At 36.4% G+C, this 18,654-nt stretch overlaps 1 pseudogene; it reads right to left on the minus strand.

Annotated features, from left to right (window-relative positions):
- Positions 1–11,114: 11,114 nt before the first annotated feature.
- LOC143643232 (ZZ-type zinc finger-containing protein 3-like) lies at positions 11,115–13,844 on the minus strand (annotated as a pseudogene).
- Positions 13,845–18,654: the final 4,810 nt, after the last annotated feature.

Consider the following 18,654-nt stretch of genomic DNA (forward strand, 5'->3'; position numbering starts at 1 on the left):
AAGGCCAAAGCCTAATCTCTCCTGATATTTTTCTGAACCAGCCTTCTCAATGTAGGGTCCATTCTAACCAGGTTTCCCATTTGTGGTCACAAGACAACCACTGCTAGGATCACTGGCTGCCAACTTCTCTCAGGCAAGGGAGCACAAATGAAAAGTGTCATCACTAAAAGCCTCAGATCTGGTGGGCCTAATCACCAAAGGCAGAAAGGGACACTTCACTAAGAGTCAAGAGGCACCTGTTCAACTGTCCTTCTTAATCTGTGGGTAACTAGGTAAGCCCATTAGGTAGAACATGAGAAAGGAAGAGTCAGTCAGTGGGTCACTTTAGAAATGGGGAAATTTCAGTTCAGAAGAGAAGGGAAAACAGGAGTATGTCAGTAAATATGCAAGCTGAAAACACTAGCAGACAAATTCTAGGTAAATAAGATAGAACCACCTCAGCATTGGAGACAGAGAAACAATAAGACACATGTTTTAGTTTGCTAATATTACCAGGATGCAATATACTGGAAAACCTTTGGTTTTTATAAAGGGGATTTATTAAGATACAAATTTACAGTTCTAATGCCATTCAAATGTCCAAACTAAGGCATTCAGAAAAAGACACCTTAACTCAAGGAAGGTCGATGGTATCCTAAACAATTCTTTTAGCTGGGAGGTCTGACATTTTTAAATGATTCCAGGAAGACAAAATTTACAAAGTTTGAGAAGTTATACTCTATTTGTACAGCCTAGACCTCCATTATGCCTCTTCAAAGTTTATTTTGTCTTTCAGATGTTTCCATTCAAATTTCTGCAAACTAAGTTGAGAATTTTCTTATGATTTCCAGTGGTGACTCCATCTATGATCATCATTGTGACTTACATTATGGTCCCTTCATCAGACAAGATTCAGTCAGAAAAACAAAGAGCATATTGGGAATTTCATACAGAAGACATTTGTTAAATTGTTAATTATACAGACATTGCAAGGTGGAAAGAACAAGGTGAGATTAAAAAGAACTAGTAATTGCAGTAAATAGCTGCACCCTAGGAATGGTGAAAGGGACACCATAACCAGACTACTGACTCCCAGAGTGAATGCTCTGTTAGACAGGTACTTACATGATTGGCCTAAGGATTAGTCTAACATGCTTTTGGATGGTGTAGTATTTAAATACAACCCACTGATTCATGCATAGGCTCATTCCTATAAAACATAACTGTGAAGTTGTATCCTATACATGTGTTCTAGTTTGCTAGCTGCCAGAAGGCAACACACCAGAAACAGATTGGCCTTTAATAAAGGGGATTTATTTCATTAGTTCTTCAGAGGAAAGGCAGCTGACTTTCAACCAAGGTACTTTCTTATGTAGGAAAGCACAGGATGGTCTCTGCTGGTCTTCTCTCCAAGCCTCTGGGTTCCAACAACTTTCCCCGAGGTGATTTCTTTCTGCATCTCCAAAGGCCTGGGCTGAGCTGTGAGTGCTGAGATGAGGTATGCTGAGATGAGGTATGCTGAGCTGCTTCGGCTGTGCTATGTTGAGCTCTCTCATTTAAACACTAGCCAATTAACTCACACATCATTCATTGCAGCAGGCACGCCTCTTAACTGACTGCAGATGTAATCAGCAACAGATGAGGTTCACGTACCATTGGCTCATGTCCTCAGCAACAGAACTAGGTGCCTTCATCTGGCCAAGTTGACAACTGAATCTCACTACCACAACATGTGCTAATATTGTGGTAGAATTCTTGCCTATGTGATAGAATTCCTGCCAAGTAGTTGGATGGACTCTGGATGATTAATACCACATCAGGCCTTCCATGTTGGCCTCAGTTGCTGGTATGTTGGACATTCAGAGGCAGCAGTAACTGTATCTAGAAAATGAGGGACTATGCTGCTGGGCCTATTAGTAACCTCCATCTCTGCCATCATGAAAATATCATTCATGTGTAAATCCTATCATTTGTGCATGGCTGGTGATGAAGACTGGCTATTAACAGCTGACTAAGGCATTTTATCCACAGGTTTTAGTTCCTTTTCCATGGTGATTACATCCTAGTGGGTGATAACAGGGGATGCAAATATCTTTAAACTTTATGCACAGTACATTATTTCTTCCCTATATATCTATCTGATACAACCTTTGGTATTTCACTCCTTTCCATCCAGACTCCTGGCCAGCTAGCCATTCTCTTGGCCAAGGCCAGGTATTTGCATATTCTACATTAGGCCACATATTCTAGTACAAATAGTGAATAACCAGATATCATATTTGCCGTACCATATTATGACTTTACCCCCCTCTCTATCTCATTTCAAAGATACCATTAGATATCTTTTCACCTTATATTCACATTGGGCAGACACATCCATAAATCTAGTACAGGATTTTCCTTCTCCTTCAGCTAGTCTTAAAGAACACAGATACAACCATAAATACAAGTGAGGGAAGCAGTGAAGGTACAAGAGTGCTGCATGTCATGGGGGTCTGGGGTACCCACTGTGCAGCCTGTTGATGACCTCTAGTTCCTTAGGATTGAACCTAAATATGCTATTTCCACCTGCTTGCCCCATAAGAAATTGGAGCCCTGATAAACCCAGCCTTTAATGGGCAGTTTGAGAAGTATGCTCAGTTGTAGTGTCATGCTTAAACATTCTAAGTCTATCAAGACTCAGAAACATTGAAGAAGTTGTTTATTAAAAGGCATATATATAACTCTGCAATCTAGATGGCATGGACATGATGCAGAACCCCAGGGACCTTTTGGGAAGACACTTTCACTGGGGTTGTCATGAATTCCACACTACATCACGTTCCATCACTGACAACAACAACAGCACATCTGCTTGATTTTGAGGCTCAAGTGCAAGGCTACAGAGCTGCCCCCAATAGAGCCTTTTCCTGCTTTGGGCCACACTAAAAGGGGGCAGATTTCTATGTCAACCAGTGTATGGCCAAGAATGGTACTCCTGAGAGTGGGGTATGTCACCTCCATAATTCCATACATTTATCTAGTATTGCAGTTGTCTTTTATTTTTAATTGAAAGACAATATCCACATAGCTTATTTCTCACAGTTCACCTGACAAATGAACATTGTTCAATAATATACCATATATTCAGATAGGAAGAAACATGCAAAATGTATTAAATGATGTGCAACAAAATCCAGCAGTTTAAATGAATGCATGTGAACTCTTGCTCACTGTGCAGACTAAATTTAATCACTGTTTAAATAGTAAAAAAATGTAATCTTTTATGGATCTTGTGCAGACTACAAAAGAGGGAAATTATTACCGTAGGTATGATTTTTATATTAAGCAGTTTTCTTTGGTGAATTGCACTGACAACTCCAAATACAAAGGCAGAAGGCTGTGTATATTAAAGGAATTGATGTTGTGAATTCGAGACTTTACACAATTACTACCACTGACACTTTTCACCATAGTTGGTACGCATCACATGATCACTGTAGGAGCCAGGGTTAATGGAAAACCTGCGGAATTTGTTGGGAGCAACTGGCTTCAGAGTGGCATTGGCAGTAAACTGTGGAGACTGTGACAGTCTGAGAGGGAGAGAATGTTTGGTTTTTCTTAAGTCCCAAGGTCTTGTTAGCTATCTCTTGTATGTAGAGAGTAATATACTGATAAGTAGGCACTCTGTTTTTTCATGAAATGTATGCCTGCTTTTAGTCACCGAAACCCTGCAGTATATAAGCAGGAACTAGTTAAGAATAAAGTTGTCTGTTGTCTGTTATGGCTAAGCTTCAGACCCCTTGAACCCATCTGTCTCTTTCTTTCTTTTTTTTTTCTCATCATTTCTTAATATCGTTTGAGCTCCATTTCATAGGAAGCAGCATCTGGTGCCCAACGTGGGGCTCAAAGAAGAAAAAGAAGACTCCAAAACAATATTAAGGAACCAAGGAAAAGTGTCCATTCGAGGGACGTGTGTCCAGCTGATAGAAGAGGACTCGAGTCATATTGGTAAAGTAAGCATTTTCCTTGGAGCATCAGGGTAATGGGTAATCACAATAGGCAGCTGGGGGAGTATGTGTGTGCATGGAAAACATTGTTAGAAGCTACTGGGGTGCCTATAAAACATCTGAATTATTAAGCTTATTTGATCTCATTCAAGAGCATTGTTATTGGTTTCAGCCTTAAGGCCATAATGTTTTAAATCTTAAGTAATGGAAATTAGTTATGAAGGCTTTGCAGTGAGCATAACAAAATGGGGAAGATATTCCTGTTTCTATCTGGACATTGTGTTCAGTCAAGCAATGAACCACCTAGCCCTCACTTTCTCTTAAACTCTGAGTTGTGCTTTTTCTCAATCTCCCACTGTCCCTTCTAACCATGTTTGGACAGTTGCTTGAGCTGGACTTGACAATTGGTGCCCAGACAGGAGTCTGATAGGGGAAATCTGAAAGCATAAATTGAGGAGATGCTCCAGGGATGTCCACTACAAATACTACAAATGAGCCTTTGTGGGTTGAGCAGTGGCCCTTATCTATAGAAAAATTAGAGGCTCTAACTCAGTTAGTTCAAGAATAGTTTAAAGTAGGGCATATAGAAAAATCTCATAGTCCCTGGAATTCTCCAGTATTTATTATAAAAAATAAATCAAGGAATGGGAGAATGTTAACTGATTTGATAAAAGTTAATGCTGTAATTCAACCTATAGAGTCATTACAGCCTGGTTTGCCCACACCAGTTATAATTCCTAAAAACTGCTCTATTATTATAATAGATTTTAAAAATTGCTTCTTTACCATACTTTTAGCAGAGCAAGATTAAAGAAAAATTAATTTCTGAGCTTGTTCTTAATGAGCTGCCTTTATATAAAAGTTCATATATACCTGAGTCAGAAAATATTCCATAAAAACAATGCCATGCTGAACAAAAGTCAGTACTCATTAATGGATCCTATAAAACTATAACAGATTGGTCCCCTAAAAGGTATGTAATTCAGGATTGTAGTTCTGACTCAAAGTGTTCTGTTAAGTTATCTTGGTTTAATCTAAATAATTATTCAACTGAAATTTATACCAATGCTACAAATAAAATCGTGTGACAAGGAATGGGAATGGCAGCCCCATCTCCTTTTGTTAACTTAGATCCTCGACAAACAGCAATTTAGAAACTGACCATGAGTTTAGCTCCTATTCATATTTAAAAAGGAAATATATTTTCAGAACTTTAAAACTGAAAATTCTTGTTAAAAACTGTATGTTGATGCTTGAAACATGCATTAACTAAAGTATTTTAAGTATTTAACATTATTTTAACAAATTTAATTGATGATAATTATAGGTGGTAAAATGTTTGTTAAAAATAATGATTTAAGTATGAAAAATATAAAAGATGTATTTTTATTAATAGGAAAACAATAAAAAACACTTTATCCTAAGATAAAATGAATAACTGTTACAAAATGAGAAAAATATAGGACAAAGCCTAGACTAATATAATAATTGCTAAGAGTTTGTAAAAATGGAAATTATGGTCAAAATCAAGAAAGATTTAATGAGTCTAAAATGACAATGTTTTGTTGGACTCTTAGCCTGTTCTAATGAAAAGATTAAAAAAAAATTTTTTTTCTAAATAATCAGTGTAAAAATCAAAGAGTCTGTGTTTTATCAAAAATAGCATATTAACTTTTATCATGTCGTTATCTGTATAAAGGAACTGATTTTCTCCTAAGTTTCATTATACTGGCAAAAAACTGTTTCTTTTCTTGCCCTAAACCAGGTGGCTTAATCTATTAATCTAAGTAATATTGCTGTAAATGAATCTATTACTGGCTAAATAATATTTAAATCATATAAATACCTAAATTCCTTAAAGCCAAAATATTTTAATGCTTTGTTCAATGTTTATATAAACTACATGTGTATAAACTAAATTTATCCCAAAATAACCATGGCTTATGTTGGGAGCAAATCAAATTTAAGAGCTGAATGCAAGAAAAAATATACTTGTGGAGTCTGTTCTGTTCACTTGATGTTGCTATCACATGACCTTGGTAAGAAACAATTAAAACGTGCACTCTAGCTGGGAGGACTGGCTACCCTCCCAGAAGGAGGTGTACTTTAATAAAGATATTTAGGTCCCAGGAAGCTCCTCTTGGTCCCTAGCCAGTTCTCAGATGACCTAACTTGGCCCGGTCATGTAAGCAAATTGGAATTTGACCACTTTTAAAGGAAAATATCATAAAAAATGACATGCAATAAATTTAAAATTACCAAAAATGCACAGCCAAATATAAAAAATCCTCATTCCTGCATTCTTTTTCAATCAATCCAATGAATCCATTTTACCAAATCTAGTCATTTACTATTGGTACATGTCACTATTGACAGTCTGCTTTCACTTTTGCTACCTGCCAATTTAGGGATTCTAAATTATATGTTACAGAACCTGTTTGATATTTTACAAAGAAATTCTGATTTATTAAGCAAAAAGCAGTTAACAGCTGCAGCTGAACAAGACTTACAATTAGTTGAACAATGCATCCAGGAAGGACAGCTTATTCAAATAGATCTTGAAAAGCCTGCTGATTTTATTATTTTCTTTACCTTGCAATCTCCCACAGGCCTATTTTGGCAAGATGGTGTTTTAGAATAAATTTTTTTATGAAACAATCAACAAAAATGTTTAAATATGCATTTGCAAAAAATCATTTCTTTAATAGCCAAAGGTCACCAATGATATCAATTAAGAAGTCACGATCCTAATCACGTAGTGTGTGATCTCACAAAGGAAGAGGTTCAAAGTCTATTTATTTTCAATAGCTCTTGGCAAATAGTATTAAGCAATTTTAAAGGATAAATTGATAATCATTTACCTGTGTCAAAACTTTTATAATTTCTTAATCATGATGATGAATATGCAACTATGTGATGGTATTGTGAATTACTGATTATATATATAGAACAGAATAATGATATGTTAGAAATGTTTTTGTTCATTTGTTAAATTTTTTTAAATAAATAATTAAATAAAACGTTTACAATTTCTAAAAAGAACACAATGTATTTTGCCTAAAATAGTTAGTGCCTCCCCACTAGAGAGCGCCATTACCATCTTTACTAATAGTAGCAATAGGCAGGCTGCATGTGTCACCCCAAGAAAAAGCAAAAGATAAAAAACACCTTATACCTGAGCCCAGTGCACTGAATTAGCAGCTGTAATTCAAATATTAAAAAATTTTCTGCAATCTCTTAAAATTGTTTCTGATCCTGAGTATGTCTGCCAAACAGTTACTCACATTAAAAAATCTTCTTTATTTAAAGGAAATGAATTGTCCCAAATGTTTTTATGTTTACAAACATTAGTCAAAAGTCAAATTACTCCTCTTTTTATCATGCATATAAGAGCTCATACTAATCTTAAAGGTCTTTGTCATTACAAAATCATCAAACAGATACTCTTGTGGAAATAATTCAGGATCCCACAACATTTCACAAATTGACTCATATTAATAGCAAAGGGCTGAGAAAGAAATTTCCATCTTTATCTAAACAGCAAGCTCAAGAAGTTGTTAAGACTTGTCCAACATGTGGAGGTTTAAATGCACCCCCATTTGCATCAGGGGTTAATCCTCGAGATCAAAAAGCAAATAAATTATGGCAAATGGATGTTATTCATATTTCACATTTTGGTAAGATGCAATATGTGTACATGTTATTATAAACACCTTTTCTCATTTCATCTGGGCTACGGCACAATCTGGAGAATGTTTCTGTCATGATTAATCAAATTTGCTTAATGCTTTTGCTGTTATGGGATGCCCTCAATCTAATAAAATGGACAATGGTCCTGTTTATATAAGAAAGCAATTTCATAAATTTTATACTACTTTTCATATTACTCATATCAGGAATTCTGCATAATCCCTCTGGGCAATAAATTATTGAATGAACAAACCGGACGCTAAAGTCTATGCTTATAAAATAAAAAGGGGGAGATTATGATCAGGAGGATAATGTTGTGAAAATAAGTACACCTGAAGATCAATTAGCAAAAGCATTGTTTACTTTAAATTTTTTAAACATTTATGATAATTCATCACAGACTCCTGCAGAACAACATTTTAGTAATTTGGAAAATAGAAGTAATATGACTCAAACCGAACTGCAGATGCAGCAGATCTATTGCAAAGATGTTAAGGATGATTTATGGAAACCAGGCATGATAAAGATGTGGGTAGAGGATTTGCTCTTATCATTACAGGTGATGGAACCTTGGTTTGGATTCCCTCGAAGAGAATAAAACCCAGACATGGCGACCCGGATGAAAATAGCTAAATGGGTAATGTATATTATAGGACATATAACTTAAATTGCTGAAGTACAGGGACATAATTATACTTATTTGTTTTATATTCCTAACCCACCTCTGCTGTGGGCCCTAACATGGGCACATCCAACTTTACTGAAATATCTGAATACTAGTTTAGGATTCCCAGGTCCAATAGATTCAAGGCTTCCAAAACTACTTAAGGAAGAAGGAAAAATGGTATCAAATTTAACTCTTCCATTTTTAGAAAGACCTATATGCATAGGCAATGAATTACCACGTATGGCAATAAGTAATCGAACTACATAGTTTAAGACTTAGAATGATTCTCATAATTACCTATATGTATATCCCTCTTTCAAATCTATGGAATCAAATAATACTTGCCTGTTAGATGGGACAGGAAGTTGGAATGGATGGCAGTTATGTCGTATGGATCAAGCAGTTATCATAATTAATGATTCCTATGGAATTGTAAGAGATGCAGCCCCTGTGGGGTCTCCCATCTCTAACTTGAAGATAACTGAGACTATATGGACAGGCAAGCTAAATCAGAGTTTAATACATAGAGGATGATTTGTGCCAAATTCATGGGAAGATAAATATAACATTAATTAGAGAAATTTATGGAAAATTTTCCTAGGACTGGAATGAATTTTTATAGCAAATTCTAATAACTATAATAGCAGCCATAAACATTATTTGCAAATATGTACTAGAGATCCATATGTATTTGTTAAAAGTCATATGCATATAAGAAATAAAGCTTTTAATTGTGAGAATTGTTCTCTATTCACTTGTCTCCAAGCATTTATGTTACAGGAAAATGAGACGATTATAGCAGCAAGGAGAAGAAGAGGTGTTTGGCTGCCAGTACAGATATCAAGATCTTTGCAATCCTCTCCAGAAACACAGATCCTGATCCATTTGGCAAAAGAATATCCAAAAAGGACTAAGAGACTAATTGGACTCATTATTGCAGCTGTTATTAAAATCATTGGAATTATCATAGTGACTGTGTTCACTGGAACTGCATTGCATCAAACTCTACAGATGCAGCATTATGTTAAAGGATGGCATAAAAACACCAGTGAACTGTGGCATAGTCAATCTCATATTGATGAGCAAATTAATAATAGACTAAATGATATAGAGACAGCATCGGTTCATATTGGAGATCAAATATATAATTTACATTTTTTATGAAGTTTAAAATGTGACTGGAATGAGAGCAATTTTTGTATTATCCCTTTAAGATATAATCATTCTGAAATAGAATGGAAAGATAAAGAGACATCTTTTGGGGCATTCAGATAGTTTAAGTCTTGATATTTTAAAATTACAAAAGCAGGTTTTAGAAATATCTCAAAGTAATTTACATATAACTAACGGAGATGATGTTATACAATCACTTACCCAAGAGCTAAAAAATCTTAATCCTGTTTACTGGTGGAAATCACATCATTTTTTGATTAATATAGGCTTAGGTTTGGGGCTGTTTATACTCTTTCTCTTCTTCCTCAGCTGTGTTAAACAACAAGTGTTCAAAGTAGCAAGCCGCGCCACTAAGCAGAGCCGCGCTAACACTGTAATTCTGGCAAAAGCCCTTGGCTCCCTCCCGAATCAAAGTCAAAGAGCTTGACTGGTAGCCAATGACGGGTAAGACCCTTACTTCAGAACCTAAGGTCAACTTAAGACAGGCACAGTCACCCTGGCTTATAAAATAAAAAGGGGGAAATGTAGGAGACATGGTTAATGGAAAACCTGCGGAATTCGTTGGGAGCAACTGGCTTCAGAGTGGCATCAGCAGTAAACTGTGGAGACTGCTATCTGCTTAATTGGATAATTAAGCAGATAATTAATTCTCTGAGAGGGAGAGAATGTTTGTTTTTTCTTAAGCCCCAAGGTCTTGTTAGCTATCTCTTGTATGCAGAGAGTAATATACTGATAAGTAAGCACTCTGTTTTTTCACAAAATGTATGCCTGCTTTTAGTCACCTAAACACTGCAGTATATAAGCAGGAACTAGTTAAGAATAAAGTTGTCTGTTGTCTGTTATGGCTAAGTTTCAGACCCCCTGAACCCGTCTGTCTCTTTCTTTCTCATCATTTCTGAATATCGTTCAAGCTCCATTTCATAGGAAGCAACAGATCACCTCTTACAACATTACAGTTTTAAAATATATCTGAGTGACACTTTATAAACACTCACACACCATGAGCTGGTTAAAGAAGCAGTGCCACAGTTGCTCCTGCAGTGCTTCACTGTTGGTAAAGGACAGTTCATTGGGGTTCAAAGGAATTAGACATCAATTTGGATAAGCAGCTCTGATTTACTAAAGGTCATCGATGGCCACCACTGGAACAGTGACTTCTTTTACAGTATATAACCTAAAATAAAAGACCATCTTTGGTTAAAACTTTGTCTAAAGAAGTCAATTTCTGTGTTGAAAATTATTTTCACAACAAAACTGAAAGCTACTAAACTGTTTTGATATGACTACTTTGTCCTCTCATTATCATATTTATGATTGGATTCTCTGAAACCTTTGGAATTTACTCTCTCTTTAATGTGTGCTCCATCTCACCCATTTATGATCACCAGCTGAAAAGGCTTTAAGGTGGTGGTGAAAAATTTACCTGGGAGAACTTTGCTCACCAGGAATGTTCAGCTGCACACACAGTGCAGAGCTGTACTTGATGAGAACTCAGGAGCTGTCATACTCTGTCATTTCAGGGAAAGCAGAGAATGTTTCCAAACTGTGCACATAATTTAACAATGGCACCATTATTATGTGTTGAAGAGAACTAGTAAATGGTAGTCTCTTCCACATCATCTGTCTGCTGGAAAGTAGTTTGGGTCAAGGTAATTATAACTGGCACCCCAGAACACACAGTTTCTCTGCCTAAGAATGTCTCTGGCCTATAAATAGGCTCTAATCGATGATCTGCTTTGTGATTTGGTTGCATGTAGGCAGTCTGAACAAGAATCCCAGAAATCCAAAGATGTATCTGGAGGACAATCCTGGCAGTGCCATCAAACACCCTGGATAGGTTCTATGCCACAGTCATCACACTTGAAGCCCACATGTTGCCAAAGCCACTTTCAGCTTGCATCTGCTGAAGTTTCTGCTTTCTGACTTCTTAAACTGTATTTGTTCCTTATATTTAGGTCAATTCCTATACATACTAAGAATATTTTCCTCATCTGATGCCTCCTCAACAGTGGTATTCATGTGGCTATGAACACAGGTTTGGTCATCATCTTCATCCGTCTACACTGGAGGTTCGTGGGATGACATGAAAGTGAAGGGTTTAAAGAGATGCTTATTAAGGGGATGCTGTCATCTACTTGTTGAAGACTTTTTGGAGTATGTATATAAGTTTACTGTTCTGCCTGGGACTGGAATGCCAGCTTTTGTCAGCTCTATGAAATACTTCTGCACTATACTGGCAATCAGTTTTGCTGTCCTATTGCCCAGTTCATCTGCTATTTTTTTGCCAGCATTGAAATTCTACTTCTTCAGGAGAGTATTTCAGGAGTAGCTGCTCAAGCTAAACATTTCGGGTTTAGCAGTATCACACAGGCATCCTCTTATCGTCTAAGGGTCGCTATTTGAGCCTTCTGGACCATCACTCAAAGACAACATAGAGCATGAAAGGCACTCCCCATCCTTCTTAAGATCTAAAGGACTTTTTGGCCTAGCAGGTAAGCCTATTTAATCAGCAGCTAATTTCACTCTCCTAATATGTCTTTTATGGTTTTTAAGTTCTCTTTCAAAGTTCCCAAGGCTATTGGTATTTTGGTCCTATGCAATCTCAGGCAACTGAACAACTGTGGATATGGAAGCCCTATGTCAGCCTTCTTCAGAAATTTTTCCAAAAATCCAATAGGATTTTTAGTGCTTCTCTCTGGTGTCTGTCTAAACTTTCAAGGTCTTGAACTGCTTGAGTATGCTGAGCCTTGAGTACAACAATCATCTGTAACAGTCTCTGATAACCTTCATTATATTTCAGTACCACATGATCTGATTCAAAGTAATAAACATCAGGATTATCATCTTCCTCATCTACCATGTGCTGATTGGCACTCTCTTTAGCAGATGGCAAGTGTCCAATATTGAATCTTGCCTCTGAAGGTGGTTTACTTAGTCTTTCACGTCCATAATTTCAGAGTCAGAGCATATCCTTTCTTAATTCTGAGAAATTTCATCTGGATTTGTATGAGACTCACTTATGTTACCACCAACAGTTACAATTGTTTCATTGGGACTAAAATTATTCCCCTCCTACTGTCCATTTTCTCTACAAGAAGAACTGTTTTTAGTAGGACTACCTCTGGTAGGGGCTGCCTTTTGTGCTGAAGTTCTCAAGGTATAGCAATGTTCTTGAAGTTTTGCTAAAGACATCATTTGAGCTGAAATACAGTCTAGAACAGGTGTTTCTGGTTCTCCAGAGACTGACATATTCTCAAGATTTGTGTCCAGGACATTATTGGTATATTCATTACACCATTCTTTTGAGGCACTGCTATCTCCCACCACATCTACTTCCTTCTCAGAATCCCTTAAAGATGTCTGAATTTTAGGAAAAGTCTCCATAGCTGGTTCAGCAGTCAGCCGAACATGTTCTGCAGGTGGGCAGGCAGTTACTATTTTGTGGTCCTCCAATCTGACCTGCACTTCTGAATTTGTGCAAGGCACATTATGGTCTATATGACCATCTTCCTTCCTACTATCGAAGCACATTGAAGTTTGGATATCCAATTTTCAGCTAATGAACTTTTCTGCAATACATAGGAATCAGTGCTATTTTGTTTAGCGTTCTCCTCAGGCTGACGGTCCTCTCAGTTTGTAACAGCTAAAGCGTTGTCACCAACACCACCAACAGCCAAATAGCCTGTGATTTCTTCAACTACTGCAGAATTAAGTGACCCTTCGTCATTGACATTTACCTTTTTAATTTTCCCTTTCTCATCATCATCCAGTATAAAACTTTGACAAGCTGCTTTAGTCCCTTGAAAATCCAAATCATTGTCCTCTACTGTGCTCCTCTGTTTTACTGACTCCTTGTCTGAAATTTACACGTGAATCTCCTTCTGAACTGTTTGGTGCCTGGTATGTTAGTCAACACTTGCTTCTTTTTAAGACTGTTGAAATAGGTTCTGTTTGCCTTCTCTCACAATTTTGTATAGGATGCCTTTCTATGTTATCTTTTCCAAAGAACAAAGTCCTTTTTTCCTATGGCTCACCCATGGTTCTCGAGTACTTTGTTATTTTAAGACACTGGTCCTTCCATTACCATTTCCTTTCTGAATTTGCACACACTCTGGTCTCTTCTTTGATGATCTAGATCTTGAGAATGAGAAGAGATTTCTTTGGGATGAACAATGCTATGATTCTTTAAAGTTCTACCACAAAAAAAGACTCACCCAGGCCCTTTAATCCCACTGTTGATCTTGTAACACGAGATGATTGGGGAAGAAGCCACACTATGGTAAGTCACTACAATCAGTCATCATGATCCACTTATTGGGAAAACTGTACAACCAATGATCTATCATTGTGGAAATATCTCTTTTCCTTAAAACCCAAAGAATTGGAGTTATCCTCTATAATAGAGCTTAAGCATCAGGGTTGCAGATGCTCAGCTGCAGCCATGAGTATATTAGAACTTCCTAAATTCCTTTATTTTTAAAATTTTTTTAATTCCTTTCTTTTTGCAAGTGTTTCACCTAATATTTGACTCCCAAGCATCTGTATCTATCCGTCATCACTGTAAATGTCTATGTTACATTGAGACTTCAGGTATTAATTGTTTATATGGCTATACTAGCACAACTTAATATCTTTTGTGTGGAGCTGGGCGCCGCAGGCCAGTAGAGGAGGCACCGCTGCAGTGGCCACTCTCCAGACATGCCAGCCCTTGCTAGGGTGGCCACTGCCGCAGAAGCTGGACGGTGGCACCTTGGTGTTTCCCAGGCGTCCCCAGCTCCACTCCTGCTACTTCCCCATGACTGTCTTTTTGATTGAGGATGCAAGATGCAGCGGTTTGTCTTTTACTTGGGACAGAATGTTCCAACATTCCATAGGACACAGGACCCTTAAAAAAGTTATCTGAAGTTGTAGGGTACTGTACCTTTATGGAGTTTACATTCCATCCTCTATAATGTGTGTTTCTTGCAGTTGTCTACAACATATAGGAGGACTTGCTTTTCTTTTTTGTAGACTTTACACCCAAAACACAAATAAAAAAAGAAACACTAAACAATGGGAACTTCTCAAAATTAAAAAACTTTGTGCATCACCACAGTGAAAAGACAACCTACTAACTGGAAAGAAATATATTGAATCCACAAATCCAATAAGGTTTAATATCCAGAATATAAAAAGAAATTGTATAACTTAAAAATTGAAAAGACCAACAAGCCAATTTAAAAATGGGCAACAGATTTGAATAGACATTTTTACAAAAAGGATATACAGATAGCTGTAAATCACACTAAAATTTCTCCACATAACTAGCTATTAAGGATATGTAAATCAAAACACAATAAGATACCACTTCACACTTACTAGAATGACTACTATTTTAAAAAAAAAACAGAAAATTACAAGTTTTGAAGATGATGTGGAGAAATAGGAACACTCATTCATTGCTCGTGGGAATGGGAAATGGTGCAGCTACTGTAGAATGCAACTTGGCACATCCTCAGGAAACTAAGCACAGAATTACCGTATGATCCAGAAATCTCACTACTAGATATGTACCAAAAATAATTGAAAGTAAGGACTCTAGAGATATTTTCACACTGAAGTTCATAGCAGCATTATTCACGCTTGTCAAAAGATGGAAGTAATCCAAGTACCCATCAATCCATGTGTGGATAAACAAAATGTGTGTATAAACACAATGGAATATTATTCAGCTGTAAAAATGAATATGAATTTGATTGCCAACATGGATGAACTGTGAAGATGTCATGTTGAATGAAATAACCCAGCCATAAAAGTACAAATACCACATGATCTCACTGATATAAATTATTAATAATAAGCAAACTAATAAGAGTTAAAATCTAGAATATAGGGTACCAGGGACTGGGATAGTGGACTGGGAATAGTGACTTAATTCTTAAATTCTGTAGCATTTCTATTTAGTTGATTATAAACTTTTAGAAAAGAATGGTGGCAATGGTAGCACATAATTGTACATGCAATTTACAGGACTGCGTTATATATGTGAGTGTGGTTAAAAGGGGAATTTTAGGTCATATGTGTAGTACTAGAATAAAACTAAAAGATAAAAAATACTAATTACAACACAATGAACTTTATTGTAAATGATCCCATCCATGTGAAAATTTTATATCATCTATTAAACCACTTTGTTTTAAAGAGAAAATGCAGCTGAAATTACAGATTTAAGAAGCATAAGAATTTTAATAAAATTCTCTATTTCAAATTTATTAAGTGCATTTAAATATTTTCAAGGAAAAACCAAATCAATAAGCTCTTAGCAAAATGAAAGAGTCAGATAAAGGAATTAAATATACAAGTTAGAAAAACGGAAAAAGAACAATGGGATTCTTATTGTTGCTGTTTCTCTTTTTTTCTTCTTTTCCACTCCTTCTTTCTTTGCTGAATAAATGGAAATAATGTCATATAGATCATGTCTATCTCATATAGATATACACTGAATGCATAACAAGATAATTATACCAGAAGCCACTCATTGTACACTTAGGATGGATTGCATGGTGTGTGAATAACTCTATTGAAAGTATGAACAGAAAGATATATGTTGGGAAGATGTGGAGAGAGTGAGATACCTATTAACTTTTGGTAGAGAAGTATTATATTACAGCCCATCTGGAGGGCTGTATGGTGGTTCCACAGAAAGCTAAGTATTGCTATGTGATCCTACAACCCTGTTATTCATTATATACCCAGAAGAACTGAAAGCAGGAACACAAATATGCATTTGCACACTGGTGTTTATGGAAGCATTATTCACAATTTGCAATGGATGGCATGGCCAAAGGGTACAAAGACTGATGAGTGTAAGGATGAACTGTGGTGTATGCATACAACAGAATATTGAGGTGCTGCAGGAAGGAATGAAGTCATGAAGCATGCAAGTAGGTAAATGATGTTTGAGGACATTGTTGAGTGAAACAAGCCAGATGTAAAAGGAAAATTGTTGTGTGGTCTCACTGCTATAAAGTAATTATAATGAGCAAACTGAGAAATGAATTCAAGAACATAGGTTATCAGGGGATAGAGAGTGAGCAGAGTTTGGGCAATCAATGATTAATGTGTACAGAATGTTCAGTAAGCCTCATTGTATAGGTTTCTAGATCATGAGCTCTTACAGCAGTCACATCTATTTCTGGATTTTAACTGCTATTTCTAAATTCAGAGATGCTATGCTCTTTGTGTATAACATGGTCATTACCTGGAAATTTGTTTATCTGTATGACCCCTGAGACTCAAAGTTAGAGCTCTGCAACTATAAAAGACAGCATTATTCCATGCAGCAACTGTTAAAGAAGCTGAAAAAGAGATGAGACTTCAATTAGATATATGAGTGAAGCATACCTGGTTAGGACTAAGGTAAATCAGAACAGGGTAAAGGACAATATCGACTGTATTTTAAAACTTCAACTTCTGTGTGAGACCAAAGGAAGAGATATTTATATTGCTGAAAAATTAGATTTTCTGTAGCATACTATCTAATTTGACCTGTCTGGTCAGTTTATCTAAACAGCCTAATTACATGGAACCTAGAATAGGGAATGAGACCTTGTTATTTTGTATAGTTTAAGGTAATACCCCTATACCTTCCAAAGTATTTCTGGACAAAAAATAAAAAAGTATTTGCAAGTTCCCCTTGCAGATCTGGGGAAGAACGTGGAACTATTAATCTTCCCCACCTGATGAATTCTTGATATTCTCTCAAGCACTAAGAACTCACCATTTAATAAGCCAAGCCCTCAATCTTGAGGCTTGCCCTTGTGAATCTTACCTCTGCAATGGCAAATCTAAGCCTACTTATAACCTTGCCTAAGACCAACCTCCAGAGAACCTCTTTTATTGCTCAGAAGTGACCTTTCTCCCTAAGTCAATTCTGGAAATAAAATTACTGCCCTCCCCCCTATGTGGGAATGACTTCCAGCAGTATAAGTCTCCCTGGCATCATGGAACATGATTCCCAGAGATGGCCCCAGTCCTGGCATCATGGGATTGAGAATGTTTTCTTTACTAAAAGGGGCAAAAGAAATGGAACAAAATAAAGTTTCAGGGGTTAAGAGATAAAGAGGTCATTCTGAAGGTTACTTTTATGCAAGGTTCAGCCAGATATTGCAGATTGCCACAGTATGCCAAGCATCAAACAACAATATTCCCAACCAACAGTATTACTGAAAACCCTACAGAATTCCCTGTCTCTATCTAAGATGCCATAAGTGGTCTCTATCTAAGATGCTATGAAAGATGCTATAAATTTCTTTTTAATTTCAAATGTATTAGAATAGATAGAAGGAAATACCAGAACTTGTGGAGCTGTAATCCAGGAGCCCTGATCTTGGATAATGATTGTATAGCTGTAGAGCAAAAAAAAAAAAAAGTTGGTTGCCCATGTATGGATCTACTTCTTGATGTGTGATTCTGTTACACTGATCTATATATCTATCTCTGACAATACTACATTGTCTCAGTTAATTTACCTTTGTTGTATGACTTTAAATTGGTGGAGGGCAGTGGTAAGGGGGATGGAAAGTTTGAGGTCCTCTTTTTTCTTCTTATTTCTTTTGCTGGAGTAAAACAAATGTTCTAAGATTGATCATGGTGATGAATGCTCACTTGCGATAAAAATGTGAATCATTTATTGTATACTTCAGATGGCTCATATGGAGTATGAATGTATCTCAATAAAATTACATTTGGAAAAAAGCATATGTTCACACACTACACACTCAAAAATGTTACCTCAAATTTTCATTTCACCATTATTCATAATAATTGGAAAAACAATTGACCATCAACTAGTGAATGAATAGCCAAAATTGGTTTGACCATACAAACAATGTATATGTCCAGCTATCTAAAGAAATGAAGTACTAATACATATTATAACACATATGAACTTGAAAAATCATATTAAGTGAAAAACAAGAATGCAAAAGGCCACAGAATGCATGATTCTATTTATATAAAATGTCCAAATAGGTTTTAGAGTTTTCCAGGTGGTAGGACTGTAAGAGGAGAGTGAGAAATGACTGCTAATAAGTCCATGGTTCCTTATGGAGTGATGACAATATTCCATAACTAGGTAGTGGTTATGCTTACACAAATTTGAGAATATGATTTGAG

The sequence above is a fragment of the Tamandua tetradactyla genome, chromosome 8, assembly GCF_023851605.1.
Source record: "Tamandua tetradactyla isolate mTamTet1 chromosome 8, mTamTet1.pri, whole genome shotgun sequence".
Lineage (NCBI taxonomy): Eukaryota > Metazoa > Chordata > Mammalia > Pilosa > Myrmecophagidae > Tamandua > Tamandua tetradactyla.